This window comes from Elephas maximus, chromosome 16 (genome assembly GCF_024166365.1).
Source record: "Elephas maximus indicus isolate mEleMax1 chromosome 16, mEleMax1 primary haplotype, whole genome shotgun sequence".
Lineage (NCBI taxonomy): Eukaryota > Metazoa > Chordata > Mammalia > Proboscidea > Elephantidae > Elephas > Elephas maximus.
In genome coordinates this window covers 45,884,260-45,903,215 of record NC_064834.1, presented here as the reverse complement: position 1 = coordinate 45,903,215, position 18,956 = coordinate 45,884,260, and the positions used below count along the sequence as shown (strand labels likewise).

The 18,956-nt window shown below is 39.9% G+C and overlaps 1 pseudogene; it reads right to left on the bottom strand.

Moving 5' to 3' along the window:
• The window catches only part of LOC126059999 (cytochrome P450 2C42-like), a 122,158-nt pseudogene that overhangs the window by 55,547 nt on the left and 47,655 nt on the right, over positions 1-18,956 (bottom strand).

Here is an 18,956-nt window from a genome sequence, read left to right as displayed (position 1 = left end):
CAGCTCAGTACTGCAGTCACTCCTGAGGTTCACCCTTCAGCCAAAGATTAGACAGGTCTGTAGTGCCAACAATAACACACGTGAGGGATGTGCTTCATAGTTCAATCATGTATATGAGACTAATGGGCACATCAGCCCAATAGCAAAAACGAGAAGGCAGGAAGGGACAAAAAAACTGGACAAATGGAAACAGGGAACCTGGAGAGGAGAAGGGGAGAATGTTGACACATTGCAGGGTTGGCAACCAATGTCACAAAACAATTTGTGTATTAACTGTTTAATGGGAAACTAATTTGTTCTGTAAACTTTCACCTAAATCACACACACACACACACTATATATATATGTACATATACATATATATGCATATGTATATATAAATACATCTCAGAGCTACCCAATGAAAAAGCTCCCCTGAGAAGTGAACCTCACTTAGACGTTCTTCAACTGCTCTGAGAATAGTATCTAATGCCACAACTTTATTGAGTATCTTCTATGTGGTGCCTCTCACCCCCGAGGCTGAACTTTGGGAATAGAAACATCCACAAACAGACTGAGAAATCTGGGGCTCACACCCTAGTTAGGGAAGAAGATGGATAAACAGATCATTATAATCCAGTACTACTAATAATGTCAGACAGGGAAGCACAGGCTGTTCTAGGGCCAAGAAAGGAAAGTTGTTTGCTTCCTGCTCTCTTATACCCCACAGTGAGGAACAAAATGGAATAAAAAATATTATAGTAGAAGCAGTGACATATGAGATGCCCAACAAGGGACAGGGAGCTAGGAAAGAAAGGGCAGGGCATTTTTACAGAGATAATGGACCACAGGGGCAAAAGCAAGGCATTTGCTGTATATCGAGGCTTTCAGAACCTCCTGCCAAGTAACTGTGGGGTCAGAAAAAACATGGGAATGTGGAAGCATACCCTACAATGGTTCAAGAGCACCCTGCTTTTCCCCCAATCATTATTCTCTTTCTTGCAGGTCTCCTTACCTGCAGTGTGTGTGCTGAGCTTCTAGGCAAAGTGTCACTGTCATTTATTCTATGGCCGTTGATGGTTGCTTGGGTCTGGCATTGTAGATACGAAGAAAACAAGGATGGGGTCCTCCCTTCTAGGAACTGACATTTCATCACGATAGAAAAGTAAATGGAGAATTATGATCTAAGGTGATCCGTGCTCAATGTAGCATGGATATGAGCTGAGGAAACACAGAGACTCTACTGCCTGGGGGGATCACAAAGATGGTAAAGAGGAAAAGACATTTGAATTAAGTCCCGAAGGAAGCATAAGAGAAGTGCATCTCAGTCAAAAGGAAAACCATGAAATACAGCTTGAAACTACATGTTGTGAGATTAATGAAGAACGGATATGGCTGGAGCTGAGAGCAAAGAGTGGAAGAAAGATGAAATGTCAGACTGGGAACAGAATGTGAAAGTCTGGGTTAAATAATTTGGACCTTAACCTATATAGGACAGGCACGTGGGTGTGACATGCTTAGGCTTGTACTTTTCAAAGTACATAAGGAAAAAAATCTTTGGCTGAACTTTGTGCCAGAGGTAGAAAGGGAAACACAGATCAATGAGGCCCCTCCTCCCAGACCTTCTCTCCTTAATTCAGTTCAAAAAGTGATGTGGGTGTGTTTCTAGAAAAGTATTGATAGAAAGTTGAAATATCAAAATACCAGTTCTAACGTGGGAAGATTTAATGAAGTGCTTGGCATAAAAATGATTGTTGTGAGTTGCCATGGAGTTGGCTCCAACTAAGGGAGACATTACATGTAAAAATATGAAACGTTGCCTGTTCCTGCACCAAGTTCATGATTTTTAATATGTTTGAGCCCATTTTTAAAACTATTGTGTCAACCCATCTCATTGAGGGTTTTCCTCATCTTCACTGACCCTCTAAAGATGATAATAAATATTTGTGGAATGAAGGGTGCTCGTTCTGATAAGACATTAGATGGATAGCAAATGTGTCCATTCTTCTGTCCGTCTTTCTATCCAACCATCCTGCCTTCCATCCATCCGTCTATTTAATCATTCATCAAAGAGTTAATGCACACTCTTTGTGTGTCAGTGCAGAAATATAGTGTTCAAGGAGCATCCAAACTCTGTGTTTGTTGTTTTCAGGAAAACGTATTTGTCTGGGAGAGGACCTGGCCCACATGGAGCTGTTTTTATTCTTCACCACAATTTTACAGAACTTTACATTGAAGCCTCTGGTTGACCCAAAGGACATCGATACCACACCAGCTGACAAAGGGCTTGCTTCTGTGCCACCCAAATACCAGCTCTCCTTTATTCCTGTGTGAAGAAGGACAGATAGATCGTCTGACTGCATCTGTGCTGTCATCTGCAAATTCCCTCTACTGGGCATCCTTTACCTCCTTCCTGGTACCAGGGATGCCTTTTTCTGAACTCTACTCTCCAAGTCTCCCTTTTCCATCAAGATCCAGTGAAAATCCAACATCCATAAAGAAGTTTCCTGAGTTTCATTGCATAAATTTACATCCTATTCTCCACACTCTCTAATAGTTGTATTGGCCACCATATACCTTAATACTTACCTGGGTTATTACCATGTTATCACCATGAAGCAGAACAAAAATGGTTAGTGTATACCAATTCATATCCACTTTTCCTGTTTTTTCTGAAGAAAAAATCTTATTGTATGCTGAGGCTGCTTTCTTCCGACTTTTCTTGTTTTGGACATAATGCAAATTAAGAAAAAAAAAAAGTCCACAGTGGCCATGTTGGTCTTTATAATGAGAAATGCAGAAAAGGGATAAGGGAAGAGAGGGCAGAAAAGCTCTCTTGACTGAGTGCCATCTAGAGTTATTCAAGTTTTGGGTTTGAAAGAGAAAAACAGTACCTCAAGGAGCAGCTCCAACCTGTAGGGGAACATTGAGAGGATCAGCAATGGGGATGAATAAACATTTAGTATTAGAATTTATGCCACCACTTTGTTGTCACTATGATCACTAAACAAAGATTTGAAATATTTCTATTACTTCTTGTATCCACCTTGGGTCCAAGTACTAATATACGTTTTCATATTGATAATCATTTGTTCTGAGTGTTATTCTTCTATCCCCCCAAAAAACAATTATTCTTTGAAGATATCATTAGATTTTCTTCTTTTTTCTAGTGTCTTAGGCTGGGTTCTCTAGAGAAAGAACATCGGTAAAGTGTATTAAAAATAGAGAGGTTTATATCAAGGAAATGACTCACATGGTTGTAGAGGCTGGAACGTCCCTGGTCTGTGGGTCAGGCTGGAGGCTTCTCCTGATTCATATAGCCACAGGGGCCTGTGAACTCAAGATCAGCAAGTCAAGCAGCAAGGCTTTTGCTCACAGGCTGCAAAGACCAGTGAATCCCAAGATCGGCAGTAAACTGCTAACTCAAGTTCCAAGAGGTCAGACAAATAGGTGCTAGCTGGAGTATCCAGAGCAAGAAAAGCCTGCGAGTCTTACCAGAAAGTCCACTTATATTTGATGCAGGCCACACTCCAAGGAAATTCCCTTTCAGCTGTATTGGTTACTCACAGCAGACCCCATCATGGAGGTGATCACACTATCACATGACTGCCAAACTACATCATAACTGCCCAACCACTGAGAAACATGGCCCAGCCAAGTTGACACACAACTTTAATGATCAAAGTCTACCCCTTGTCAAGTTGGCACCTGTACACATCTCCTTAAACCATACATAATCTCCAAAAAAAGACAATTATAAAGTCATACTTGCACCTAACATGATGCAACAAACACACATACAACAAAATATGCACTGACCCTATTTACATCTTATATTTTATAAGTGAAGAAAAAAATATTTGATGCATACATACAAGGCAGAAATACTCATAACAATTACAGTCCTTGTTTCTGGAACTGGTCAGGTGGTCATAAATGGAATTTAGAACTACCTTCTTCCACCACCCATTCTGTATTCCCTTTGCCCTCAGCAAGCACCTCACCTGGTTGTGGTTCTTTGCCTGGTGGGGTAACCCAAACCTTCATTCCTGAAGGGTCTGGGCCATTAGTGGTCGTGTCGGTATTGGGCTGCTATAGTTTTGCATTGACTTTAATCACAGGGCTAGGTAGTACTAAGAGATACCCTGAGGGATCTCCTGCATTCCAGATGTACTCTTCTTTACCTCCATTATGTAATACCAATCCAATTTCCTCTTGATGATCAGAATCAATCACACCAACCAATATGGTACCTCCCTTCTTTGCCTGTTGATTCAGAGGCATAAGGAGCCCAAAGTGGCCAGGTGGCATTCTTAGCTTCCAGCTCAGTGAAATCAGTGATGTGTCTCCAGAAGGGAGCATTCCTCCCCTTGAAACTAAGACCTCGAGACTTGCAGAGCATAAGGTTCCAGAGACAGTAAGCAAAAACTTTGTGAGTGGGTCACTAGGGGTAATAGAGAGTGGGGCTACTCCCATATGTACCCCTTCATTATTGGACCCATGAATCCTGGCTATGGGAGAAACAGCACCATATATCTAATGCTGGTTTAGAGCATATGCAGCCTCCTGGAAAACAATGCCCCAACCCTCTAAGGTATTGCCACCTAGATGGCTCCATAATTGTGTCTTTAGAAGGTGATTTCATAATTCTATCAAGCCAGGTGCTTCAGGATGATGGGGAACATGGTAAGGCTAATGGATTCCGTGAGCATGGGCCTATTGCTACACTTTGCTGCTAAGTGAGTCCCTTGATCCAGGGCAATGTTGTGTGGGATACCACAATGGTGGATAAGGCATTCTGTAAGTCCACAAATGTAGACTAGTTTTGGCAGAAGCATTGCATGCAGAGAAGGCAAATCCATCTCCACTGTCAGATCTGACTTACATAAAATAGCAATCATAGCAGTCTTCAAGGATTTTGGGGCTCCCTTCACAAATTTGTTCTTCACCACAGTGGTGGTAAAACGTGTCCTCTGGGCACTCCATGTGTGGGTCTGTAGATCTAAACTGATAAATCCACTCCAGCATGCCAATTTCCCTAAACCCTTGGATACCTTCTTCTACAGTATACCAGGGCAGGTCTGGTACTTCAACTAGATTTAGTGTAGACCACTGCATAATCCATGCTTCAGCAACCCAACCAAATAAAATATTAGGTCCTTTCCTAACCTCTCCAGGTGAAACATAGAACGAAGAATCTGTGCTTAGTAGGCCCATATCAATAAACTCAGACTGATCCATCTTTATGTTCCTTGCACCATTATACCCTTAATAATCATTCTCACACATATTCCCCAGGTTTCTGTTTGTACATATTAGAAAAGTCAAGCAGTTCTTTTGAAGTGTAGCATACCTCCACCTGGGTCACACTTTGTACTTTACCTTTTGAGGCTCACTGGCACTTAAATCTAGTTATAGGTTTAGATGCCAAAATAGGTGGCGGGGCTGTTTTTATGAGAACATTCAGCAATTCTTGTAAGGCATCTGCCTCAAGCGATGTCCCAGGCAATGATTCAGATGAAGGCTTTTTAGACACAGCTGGGTTAGTCTCATCAGATGGGCATAAGGAAACTAATGGTTTTACTAGAGAGGGTGGCTTATCTGTCAAAGATAGAGTAACTGCTTCAGATGGAAGTGAGAGGGTTGATACTGTTGTCAGGGGTGATTCAACAGTATTTAGGGGCTCATGTGCCCAGCTTCATGATTATCTGCCCATATGTCCCCACCCCAAGTTTCAGGATTCCATTTCTTCCCAATCCATGCCCTCACTTTAACTTCAGACAGCACTCAATGTTGGGAATTGAGCTGGCATTGTAAATCAGCACTCTTACAATAAGACTCTTGGTTTGGCTTTTGCTGATATCAACCCCATTACTACAAGAAGAAAGGCTTTCTTTCAAGGCACAAGAGGAAACTTTGAGGTCATTTATGCAGTGCTCAACCTTTGACTCTGAAGCCCTAAACTCATCTCTTTCTTTCACCGTTTCTCTAGCAAAAGTAGGAACAAGCAACCAGCTTTCTTATACTTCTCATTATGATAAAATTGTAGAAAGGTTTCAAACATGTGATCACCCAGAGACTCACCTTTCATCAATATGTGATCTATTGTTGGAGATATTTTATGTATTTCTATTGCCACCTCACGTCATGGATTAGCAGTATCCTCTTTAGTGTTGGAAGCAGAGTCAGCAACATCTTTAAGACTAACCAGACTTGAGAACCAATTTAGAAAATTCATCCTTACAATTTTGTTTCTCTAGAACTTCTCTTGGAAATAAATATCTCAGGCTTGGTTGTAGAGGAACAAAATCAATAAAGTGTATAAATATACATAGAAAGAAATTTATGTCAAGGAAATGCCTCACACAGTTGTACAGGCTGGAATGTCACAAATCTGTGGGTCAAGTGAAGACTTCTCCAGATTCATGTAGCCACAGATACTGGTGAACTCAAGATCAGCAGGTTAGACAGCAGGGCTCTTGCTCACAGGCTGCAAAGACTGATGAATCCCAAGATCAGAAGGCAAGACGGCCAGTAAGCTGCTAGCTCAAGTCCCAAGAACCAGAGGTAAGATGAACAGGAGCAAGCTGCAGGGTTCAGAGGGAGCAAAAGCCTGCAAACCTTGCCAGAAAGTCCATTTATATGCAATGCATGCCACACCCCCCAAGGAAGTGCCCTTTCAACTGATTGGCTACTCACAGCAAATCCCATCATGGAGGTGACTGCATTATCTCATGAATGCAAACTACATCATAACTGCCAAACCAATGAGAATCGTGGCCTAGCCAAGTTGACACACAACTTAAAGATGACATCAAGTCTCTCCACATTTTTTTTACACTTAAAAAAAGTACAATGGTGATTTGATTCAATAGGCCTGAAGTCATTAACCTCATGTCATGTCCAAAGCGTAGACAACTGAACATTTTATACACTTCAAATTAGTCATGTTTTTTCTTCTTGTTTTGAAGCGCAGAGGATCCTGGGTGGTGCAGCAGTTTCTGCACAACTACTAACTGAACGGTTGGCGATTTGAACCCATCCAGTGGTGCCACAGAAGAAAGGCCTGGTTATCTGCTTCTGCAAAGAAAACTCTATGAAGTTCAGTTTTACTCTGTAACAAATGGGGCCAGAATGAGTTGGAATCGACTCAACAGTAATGGATCTAGAAATGTATGAAAGAGAAATGTTGTCATCCATTACCCTTCTCCCAGCTCATCTTCCAGAGGAAGCCACTACACTTTTGCATGCATTTTTAAGGTAACAAATAGGCATATAGACATTCATATATATCTATACATATGTGTGTATAAATGTACTTACAAACAATATATATTATGCTGTTGTTAGGTGCCATCGAGTCGGTTCCAACTCATAGTGAACCCATGTACAACAGAACGAACTGTTGCCCAGTCCTGAGCCATCCTCACAATCATTGCTACGTTTGAACCCATTATTGCAGCCACTGTGTCACTTCTTCTCATCAAGGGCCTTCCTCTTTTTCACTGACCTTCTAGTTTACCAAGCAGGATATCCTTCTCTAGGGACTGGCTCTTCCTAATAACATGTCCAAACTATGTGAGAGGAAGTATTGCTTTCCTCACTTCCAAGGAGCTCTCTGGCTGTATTTCTTTCAAGACAGACTTGTTCATTTTTCTGGCAGTTTGTAGTATGCTCAATATTTTTTTATCAACACCGTAATTCAAAGGCATCAATTCTTCTTTGGTCTTCCTTATTCATTGTCCAGCTTTTGCATGTATATGAGGCGATTGAAAATACCATGCCTTGGGTCAGGTGCACCTTAGTCCTCAAAATGACATCTCTGCATTTCAACACTTTAAAGAGGTCTTTTGCAGCACATTTGCCCAATGCAATACATCTTTTGGTTTCTTGACTGCTGCTTTTATGGGCATTGATTGAGAATTCGAGTAAAATGAAATCTTTGACAACTTCAATATTTTCTCCATTTATCATGATGTTGCTTATTGATCTAGTTGTAAGGATTTTTGTTTTCTTTATGTTGAAGTGTAATCCATACTAAAGGCTCTAGTCTTTGATCTTCATCAGTAAGTGCTTCAAGTTCTCTTCACTTTCAGCAAGCAAGGTTGTGTCATCTGTATGTTGCAAGTTGTTAGTAAGTCTTCCTCCAGTCCTGATGCCATATTCTTCTTCAAATAGTCCAGATTCTTGGATTATTTGCTCAACATATAGATTGAATAAGTATGGTGAAATGATACAACCCTGATGCACACCTTTCCTGATTTAAAACTATGTAATATCTCTAAAACAATATGCCAGGAATACCCCTAAGACAATAGAAACATGGGCAAATGATACTAAAGGACAGATTACAGAAGAGAAAATCCAAATGGCTGTTACATATATGAACAGATCTTAAAAATAAAAAAACATAAATTAAAACTACATTGCAGCCCACCGCACATCCCAGCCCCTCGGAGGACCACAACCAGCATCCTCTGGCTGCTGCTACAGTCACCGAGGCTCAGAGGCCTTCTTCACCCATGCAGATGCCCATCATCTCCATGCTAGAGTGAGAAGTGCATTTTAAGCAGGACAAGGTTGCTCCAACAAGTGACCAAAATAAAGAATCAGATGACCTTCTGATAGAAGAAAAAGCAGTGGAAATACTTGATATAGAATTCAAAATACTAATTTAGGCCTCTCCAAGAGATTAGGAAGGAGATCAAGGAAAAAAATAGCCAAAACCATGAAACACACAGACAAAGCTAAGAAAAGCATAGCCAAAATCAAGAAAACACAGACAAAGCAATAGAAAAATTCGGGAAAATAATACAAGAACAAAATGTCAAAATAAAGAAACAACTAGAAATCGTACAAAAACAGCAACTGGAAAACAAATTTAAAAATGAACAACTCAATAGAAAGTTTACAAGCAAATTTGAAATAATGGAGGACAGAATAAGTGAAAGCCTCCAAGACATATCATAATCACACTTGCCAAAACCAAAGATGAAGAAAGAATCCTGGAAGCAACTCCAGAAGAATGAGAAGTCACTTACAAAGGGCGAACAATAAGACTAAACTCTGATTACTCAGCAGAAACTATGCAGGCAAGAAAGCAATGGGATGACGTAAGAAAGAAAAGAAACTGCAAACCAAGGATAAAACACCCTGAAAAAATTTTTCTAAAATACAATGGCAAAATTAGAACATTTCCAGATAAACAAAAATTAGGGGAATTCCTAAAAACCAATCCAATCTTACAAGAAATATTAAAGGGAATCCTTCAGTTAAGGAACCAACAACATCAGACAACAGCTATAGTCTAGGATGCAGGACAGCATCAGCCATATACCAACCAAGGTAAAGAACTCTTTACCTTTTCAGTAATGAAACAAAGCTAAAAGACTTAAAACAGGGAAACAGAAATGTCAGTGTGTAAATTACCATGATGTCAAAACAATAAAAGGGAAATAAATGGTGTAGGTACAGAACTTTAAAATGGAGAAGAAGTCAGGTGATATCAAGTAATAAAAGACTGATTCAAACTTAGGAAGGTATGGGTAAATTTAAAGGAAACCACAAAGAAAGTTAATAAACCTACTCAACAGAATAAAAAACAAGAAAAACATAAAGTCTCAGTAAACACAAAAGTATACTAACAAAATAAAAGAAAAAATCCACAAACAAAAGGAACTCAGCAAGGAAAGTAAGAGGAACAAAGAAAACAGCAGCAGCACAAAAATAAATAAATAAATAAATACAACAGCAATAAATTCATACCTATCAATAATCACATGGTTATAAACGGCTTAAAGCTGTTTTTTGAATTAGAGATCATGACCTTTGATTCTCACTTCCATACATACCCTTTTTGTTTTGTAGGGTGTAACTTATAGCTGGATATATGAGGTGCTGAACTCTGACATTGCATTTAATTTTTAAAGAGTAAGTTACACCAGTGGGTTACACTTAACACAAGTGCTGATTTGGTTTTTTCTTTGCCACTTCTGACATTTTCATACCTGATTGCAAGTTCACTTGAAAGAACTAGGAAAGTGACACCCTGGATGCAAGGACAGCACCCTACATGAAGAGGCTGGCATCTGAACTGACCTGCAGGTATGCTTCAGAACGGGGGCATCATTAGGGTTTGTGTCATCCAGAGCAGTTACACATGGTGTCACCACCCACCCCATGGACCTCCTCCTGTACCAGACCATACAGAATCCTTAGCAATGTTCATTGCCAATTTTAATCATAGGATAATATATGATATAGTTGTAAATTGCTTAAATGTAATTTTCTTAGATTATGTAAATACTAACAACAAAATTGTTTTGTAAAATCTTTCTACATTATAACTAGTAACCGAGTAGAAGTCTTTTTATGTTCCTCCTTCTTTTCCTTTAATTACTGTTTCGTTTTCTAAAAAGTTATTGATATAGGCTCACAAATAGTAATCACCACAGTATTGTAGCTAAAACACCAGAAAATTTGACAAAATCAGTGACTATAAAAACACTGGCAGCAACAAAAGCAACAGCACATGCATGTACTACATGCAGCTGAAACCATGTGATTCGAAACATCATTGTAATCGGGTAATAATGACAGTGCTGACCAGAGCACATTAGAAGCTTCAAAGAGTAAATTATCACAGGGTTTTAGTCTTGAAGGTATACTCACCAATATATGTAAACTGGGCTTACAAAAAATGTTTTTGTTGTTATAACCAACTACAGGAATATTTTTATAAATAATAATAAGTTTCTGCTGAAACACTGCACAAAAACTTTAAGACAGTCATTTTGGTGTCCCCACCTCTGACGGTGTCACTCAGTGCAGTCTGCACCCCCCCCCCACACACACACCTAGTGATGCCAGTGCTTCAGAATTAGGAATGCTCAGCACCAAAGTCCTGCAAATGAAATGTCCTTGCGAGTCAGTTAACCTTGAGAGTGAACTTTGCACAATCTGGGCCAAGCCATTTCTTACCTCTCCAAGAACTTCCACCTTTCCCAAATAGTCTAACACATGGCACTTAACTCTCCCCTCTGAGCTTCCTTTCATTGTTTTACCGTACAGTTAGTGGTTGATTATACTGAGTGCACAATCAACAGTATGATTCCCCCTTTTAGGCTTAAGTTTTACCAATCCAGCCAACTCAGAAGCTTATTAGGGAGAAGGTCACTCCCATGGTTTTCTTGTATCTAATAAGGCAGATGAAAATAAATCCCTAATGGCAGTTTACAGAAGTGAAAGAAGAACTATACATCAATGATTATGGAACTTAACATGCTGGTAAGAGGATAATGTTTAACACTTTCTCCTCAACTGTTATCTTTTTAAATGTAATTTAATTGTGTACAATAAAGGTATTGATAAATGGAAAAAAAAGAAAGCTACATTGCATATCTTTTAAGCATTCTCATCTGGCAAATGAAAATCTAATAATGTAAGTGTTGGCTAAGGTATGGGCAAACAGGCAGTCTTGTACATTGTTCTAATGTCGCTTTCTCAATGAAGCCTACCCAGAGTATCACTGACACTTGTAATCTCACCTCTGTCTCCACCTGCCCCATTCCTAAATTTCTGATTTCCTATACTCTGTTTTTTGCATTTTGTTTGACATTACTTAATCTTTCTCATTAACCTATGAGGTAGATACTATTTGCATTAGTTTCCTAATACTGCTATAACAAATTGCCACAAACTTAGTGGCTAAAAACAAGAAATTTTTATCTTACAGTCCTGGAGGTCCAAAGTCCAAAATCAGTCTCATTGGGCTAAAGTCAAGGTGTCAGCAATGTTGTTTCCTTCTGGAGGGTCTAGGGGAGAATCTGTTTCCCTGCCTTTTTCAGCTTCTAGAGTCTGCCCGGAGCCCTGGTGGCATAGTGGCTGAGAGCTTGGCTGCTCAAATCCACCAGCTGCTCCTTGGGAACCCTATGAGGCAGTTCTACTCTGTCCTATACGGCCACTATGAGTGGGAACCGACCTGACAGCACCTAACAACAACAATAGAGGCTGCCTGCATTCCTTGGCTCGTGACCTCTTCCACTCAACACCTCATGTTTTTGCTTCTGTGGTCCCATCTCTACTACTGAGTCTTATCTTTTTATGTCATAGAAGGATCATGTATCTTAAAATGTATGTTTTCTGACAAGAGAATTAAATTAGAAATCAATAATTGAAAGATAGCACAAAAATCCTCAAATATTGGAAATTAAAACACATTTCTAAGTAACCTGTGGGTGAAGAAAAATCAATACCCAGTATGATGGTTTCACCAACATAAATAGCGACTATATTCATGGACCTCGCCAGATGGAATACACAGGAATCAAATTGACTACATCTGTGGAAAGAGATGATGGGAAAGATCAATACCATCAGTCAGAACAAGGCCAGGGCTGGATGTGGAACAGACCATCAATTGCTCATATGCAAGTTCAAGTAGAAACTGAAGAAAATTAGAAGAAGTCCACGAGAGCCTAAGTATGACCTTGAGCGTATCCCACTGGAATGTAGAGACCTTCTAAAGAAAAGATTTGATACATTGAACACTAATGACCGAGGACCAGACCAGTTGTGGAATGACATCAAGGACATCACACATGAAGAAAGCAAGAGATTCTTAAAAAGAGGGGAAAGAAAAGACCAAAATGGATGTCAGAAAAGACTTTGAAACTTGCTCTTGAACGTTGAGCGGCTAAAGCAAAAGGAAGAAATGATGAAGTAAAAGAAATGAACAGAAGATTTCAAAATGCAGCTCAAGAAGACAAAGTATTATAATGACATGTGCAAAGAACTGGAGATAGAAAACCAAAAGGGAAGTATAGGCTTGGCATTTCTCAAGCTGAAAGAGCTGAAGAAAAAATTCAAGCCTTGAGTTGCAATTGTGAAAGATTCTATAGGGTCTAAATGACACAGGAAGCATCAAAAGAAGATGGAAGGAATGTACAGAATCATTATACCAAAAAGAATCGGTAGACATTCAACAATTTCAAGAGGTAGCATATGATCAGGAACCAATGGTGCTGAAGAAAAAAGTCCAAGCTGCACTGAAGGCACTGGCAAAAAACAAGGCTCCAGGAATTGACGGAATATCAGTTGAGATGTTTCAACAATGGGATGCATCACTGGAAGCGCTCACTCATCTATGCCAAGAAATTTGGACGACAGCTACCTGGCCAACCGACTGGAAGAAATCCATATTTATGCCTAATCCCAATAAAGGAAACCCTATGAGGCAGAAATTATTGAACAATATCTTTAATATCATATGCCAGCAAAATTTTGCTGAAGATCATTCAAAAGCAGCTGCAGCAGTATATTGACAGGAAACTGCCAGAAATTCAGGCCAGATTCAGAAGAGGACGTGGAACCACAGATACCATTGCTGTTGTCAGATGAATCCTGACTGACAGCAGCGAATACCAGAAGGATGCTTACCTGCATTTTATTGACTATGCAAACCATTCGATTGTGTGGATCATAACAAATTATGGATAACATTGCGAAGAATGGGAATTGTGCTCATGAGGAAACTTTACGTAGATCAAGAGGCAGTTGTTCCAACAGAATGAGGGAATACTGCATGGTTTAAAGTCAGAAAAGGTGTGTGTCAGGGTTATATCCTTTCACTATACCTAAGATTTGTATGCTGAGCAAATAATCCATGCAACTGGACTGTATGAAGAAGAATGGGGCATCAGGATTGGAGGAAGACTCATTAACAGCCTGCATTATGCAGATGACACAACCTTTCTTGCTGAAAGTGAAGAGGACTTGAAACACTTACCGATGAAGATCAAAGATCACAGCCTTCAGTGTGGATTATGCCTCAACATAAAGAAAACAAAAATCCTCACAACTGGACCAATAAGTCTACCCAGTAATACCGTGATAAATGGAGAAAAGATTGAAATTGTCAAATATTTCAGTTTACTTGAATCCACAATCAACACCCATGGAAGCAGCAGTCAAGAAATCAAAAGACGCGTTGCATTGGGCAAATCTGCAAAGGACCTCTTTAAAGTGTTGAAAAGCAAAGAGGTCACCTTGAAGACTAAGATGCGCCTGACCCAAGCCATGGTATTTTCAATTGCTTCATATGCATATGAAAGCGGACAATGAATAAGGAAGATGAAAGAAGGATTGACGCCTTCAAATTGTGTTGGCAAAAAATATTGAATATACCATGGACTGCCAAAAGAACGAACGTATCTGTCTTGGAGGAAGTACACCCAGAGTTCTCCTTAGAAGCAGAGATGGTGAGACTACATCTTACATAATTTGTACGTGTTGTCAGCAGGGATCAGTCCCTGGAGAAGGACATCATGCTTGGTAACGTAGAGGGTCAGCAGAAAAGAGGAAGGCCTTCAACGAGATGGATCGATGCAGTAGCTGCAACAATGGGCTCAAGCATAACAACGACTGTGAGCATGGCGCAGAACCGGGCACTGTATTGTTCTGTGGTACATAGGGCTGCTATAAGTCAGAACCAACTCGACAGCACCTAACAACAACAACTAGGATGGCTAGGATTAAAAAGAAAATAACGAATGTTGATGAGGATGTGGGGAAATTGGTACCCTTATCCGTTGCTGGTGAGAATGCAAGATGGTACAGCCATTGTGGAAAAAATGTGGCAGTTCCTCAAAAAACTAAAAATAAAACTACCACGTTGTTGTTGTTAGGTACCATTGAGTCAGTTCCGACTCATAGCAACCCTATGTACTACAGAACAAAACACTGCCTGGCTCTGCACCTTCCTTACAATTGTTATGCCTGAGCCCACTGTTGCAGCCACTGTGTCAATCCATCTTGTTGAGGGTCTTCCTCTTTCTTGCTGACCCTCTACGTTACCAAGCATGATGTACTTCTGCAGGAACTGACCCCTCCTTCTGATAACATGTCCAAAGTATGTAAGATGCAGTCTCACCATCTTTGCTTCTAAGGAGCATTCTAGTTGTACTTCTTCTAAGACAGATATGTTTGTTCTTTTGGCAGTCCATCGTATATTCAATATTCTTCACCAACACCACAGCTCTAAGGCTGTCAATTCTTTGGTCTTCTTTATTCATTGTCTAGCTTTCACATGCATGTCAGGCAACTGAAAATACCATGGCTTGGGTCAGGTGCACCTTAGTCTTCAAGGTGACAACTTTGCTTTAAAACACTTTAAATAGATCTTTTAAGAACTACTCTATGACCTAGAAATTTCAATCCTAGGTATATATCCAAAAGACTTGAAAGCAGAGACTCAAAAAGAGACTTGTACACTAATGCTCATTGCAGCACTAATCACAATGGCCAAAATGTGGAAACAAACCTAAATGCCCATCAACAGATGGACAAATAAAATGTGGTACTAATACAATGATCACCTGTAATCCCTTCTGATGGACTTAGGCCCACTGCTAAAGATAAAAATAAAGTGTCATTTAACCTTGCTCTCTTTCTTTTTAAAGGCCCCCCTGGAGACTCTGATTTATTTGGTCTAACAAGCCAGCAATCAGTAATTAAAAACAAAAACAAAAATATACCAGGTGGTTTCAGTGTGCAGCCAAGATTGAGAATCACTAAATGATCAGATCTAAAAATTCCTTGACATTCTGAATTCTCGGACTGATGACCCATTGGGAATTTATGACTTTGAGGGCAATCAGCATTTTACATCTATATATATACAAATATATTTTTATATATTTGTTATGTATACAAACAAACATCCTGTAATGCTTTATCAAACACTGGAATACTTTGTCCTTGAAAATGATTGCCTTTTGAAACATTTTATTGTACTACTCTAATATCATAACTGCTTAAACACAAACTAGTTAACGTAACAAAAACATCTTGAATGACCAAACGTGTATCAAGGAATTAAAAAAAAAAAAATTTTTTTTTCTAAGTAAATTCAACAGAACATTTCTGACTGCTTTGGACACTTAATTGCTAGAGAAAGACAAAATGCTTGGTGAAGTATACGGGCCAATGAGGGCATAAGAGACCCTTGCTGAGATGGATTGGCACAAGAGCCAAAACAATGGAATCAGACATGCTAGCTATTGTGAGGATGACACAGGATCAAGCTACATTTTGTTCTGTTATACATTAGGTCATTGTGAATCAGAGTCCACTGGACAGCAGCTAATAACAAGTAACTTTAAACACTTTTTAACTTTGAACACCGCCAAAAAACACTACAAGGTAGAGATGAATACTTTTAATTTTTCAAATGGGGGAGAAAGAGACTGTTGGAAAACAGATCTGTGCAATATCACATAACCACTAAGTGGCAGAAATGGGATTGGAACTGAGATCTCGGATGTCCATTATGGTGCACTATCTCTTATAGCTGCCTGTAGAATAATTTTAGCAGAACAAAACAAACCCCACAAATCTTAATTACTCTGAATGTATACCCACTTACTGTTTGCAAAACCACAGGCTTCCCATTAAATAACCAGTTGAAGTCTACCCGATTCTAACTCATGGAGACTCCAGGTGTGTCAGAGTAGAACTGTGCTCCACACGGTTTTCAATGGCAGATTTCTCAGAAGTAGATCACAAGGCCTTTCTTCCGAGGCACTACTGGGATATACATTGCTAGATCATTAATGGCAATGCTTGTACAAAGGTGTGCTGCATAAAATATCATCACCATCTAAATTGATTGGCATGGTTGTTTGTAAGGTCTTTTACTCAGGTGAAAATTACAGGACCTGAGTTTCAAAATGCTTTTTCCCTCAAGTTTACAGGGAGACTGACAATGTACTGAGAATTTTCACACCCATCATATCTGTTTCAATTTCCTCAATTACCTTTGCCTAGGGTAAAATTATTACCATTTTGGAGGTGAGGAAGCTGGGCCTTGGAGATTAGTGCCTTGGCCAAGGACACTGTCTTAGGTATCCAGTGCTGCTACAACAGAAATATCACAAGTGGATAGCTTTAACAAACAGAAATTTATTCTCTCACGGTCTAGAAGGCTAGAAGTCCAAACTCAGGGTGCCAACTCCGGGGAAAGGCTTCCTCTCTGTCAGTTCTGGAGGAAGATCTTGTCATCAGTCTTCCCCTGGTCTAGAAGCCTCTTAGTGCAGGTCCAAAGGACACACACTGCTCCCAGCACTATTTCTTGATTGTATAAGTTCCCTCTCCTCTCTGCTGGATTCCCTCTTTTACATGTCAAAAGAGATTGACTCAGGATACAACCTAATTCTGTAAATTGAGTCTTGCCTCATTAACATAAATGCCTCTGATCTGACCTCATTATAACACCTAGGATAATCACATCAGATCACAAAATGGTGGAAAATCACACAATACTGGGAATCATGGCCTAGCCAACTTGACACACATTTTGGGGGAACATAATTCAATCCATAACAGATACATAACGTGTGGGTGGCAGAGCTAAGGCTGGAGTTCATCTCCCCCCACACTTCCATGCTTCCCTCCAAGCACAATATTCAGGTCAACCAGGTCACCAACATTTACCAAGTGTATGTATTATGATGCAGTATTTCGTGATTCATCCTAATCAGTTACTTTTAAAATAAACATGAATTGAGTTAATCACAACAGTTGATTAAAATTGGAGGTTAGAATAGTTTGCTTTTGTAATCTTTAGAAGTCACATGATTCCAGGTGTGCCCTTTATCCAGAACAAAGAGAATCAATGACTCAGCAGCTTGGTTCACACAGCTCTGGATTGTAAAAGCACTTTAACTACCTTATTTGGGTAAAATAAACTCCACTAGTTTCTTTAGAGCAATCACTTTATCCCTGAGAGATGGGTGTCTTCTCTGCTCCTCCTTCCTTCTGTTGGATTCCTCCTTGGCCTTTTCTGTTTTTATGGAATAAAAGAATCATAATGAATCTCACGTCCACTAGTCTGATCCCAGCTTTATTTTTAGGAATTTTTCGGAATTGGTGACTCAGTGAGGCGAAGTTGTTACCACCATTTCGCAAGTTAGAGCCACCTGCCGCAAATAGTCAATTCTTGAGACAGGGGTGAGGTGGGTAGCAAGAGCTTTATTAGATATACCGGTATATGGAGACGGGGGGAATGATCTCCTAAAGTCGTCTGTCTCACCAGACTACCGATAGGTTCGGGTTTTTAAGGGAAAAGGGGCCATAAGTTTTAGGGACTTGTGGAATGTGTGCTCTCTTTCTTCTGTTTGGTTTTGGTGGTCCTATCTCAAACATGTTGATCTTTTCCTGCCATTATCCCATCAGCTCAGGGGGTAGCTGGCACCATCCTTCGTCTTATTTGACAGGCTTAGATCAATATCACTTGTTTTCCACAGTCTTAGAGGAAACATTGGTTAATACTTAACCATTTGGGGAGCTAACAACAGGATCTTACTTGGAGGCAGGGATGGGCTAGGGGAGGGAAAGGAGAGAAAGAAGAAAGAAGAAGGAAAAAAAAATTGGCTCAGGTACTGTTCAAGATATGGCTGAGCAGCCTGTTTCAAAGTGTCACCAATGCATCAGTACAGGACCTTGGCTTAGAATCCAGGTTTCCCAACTGCCATCTCGGTGACATCCCATCACTGCCCAAATGGGTGGCAGGAGGGCATCAGCGTGAAGCCTCCATGGTCACAGGGTAACGCAAACCTCAGGTTGGCCAGACCCGTGGATTAGAACTGTGATTTTTTTCAATAAACATTTTAATTGATGCATCATGTACATAGAGGAAGGTACACTCATTCTAAATGTACACTTAGATGAATTATTACAAAGTGAACGTATCTGTGTAACCAACAACAGGTTTAAAAAAAGGAAAAGAAAGAGAATTTTTCCAGGACCACAGAAGAGCCCTTGTTTCCGCCTGCTCACCACCTCCATCCACTCCCCAAACGTATCCACTATCATGCCATTGTTTACTTTTGCCTGTTTGTGAACTTTGTATAATGGGAATTGTACATTATGTATGTTTTTTCCTAATCTAGCTTTTTTCACTTACTATGCATTTGTGAGAT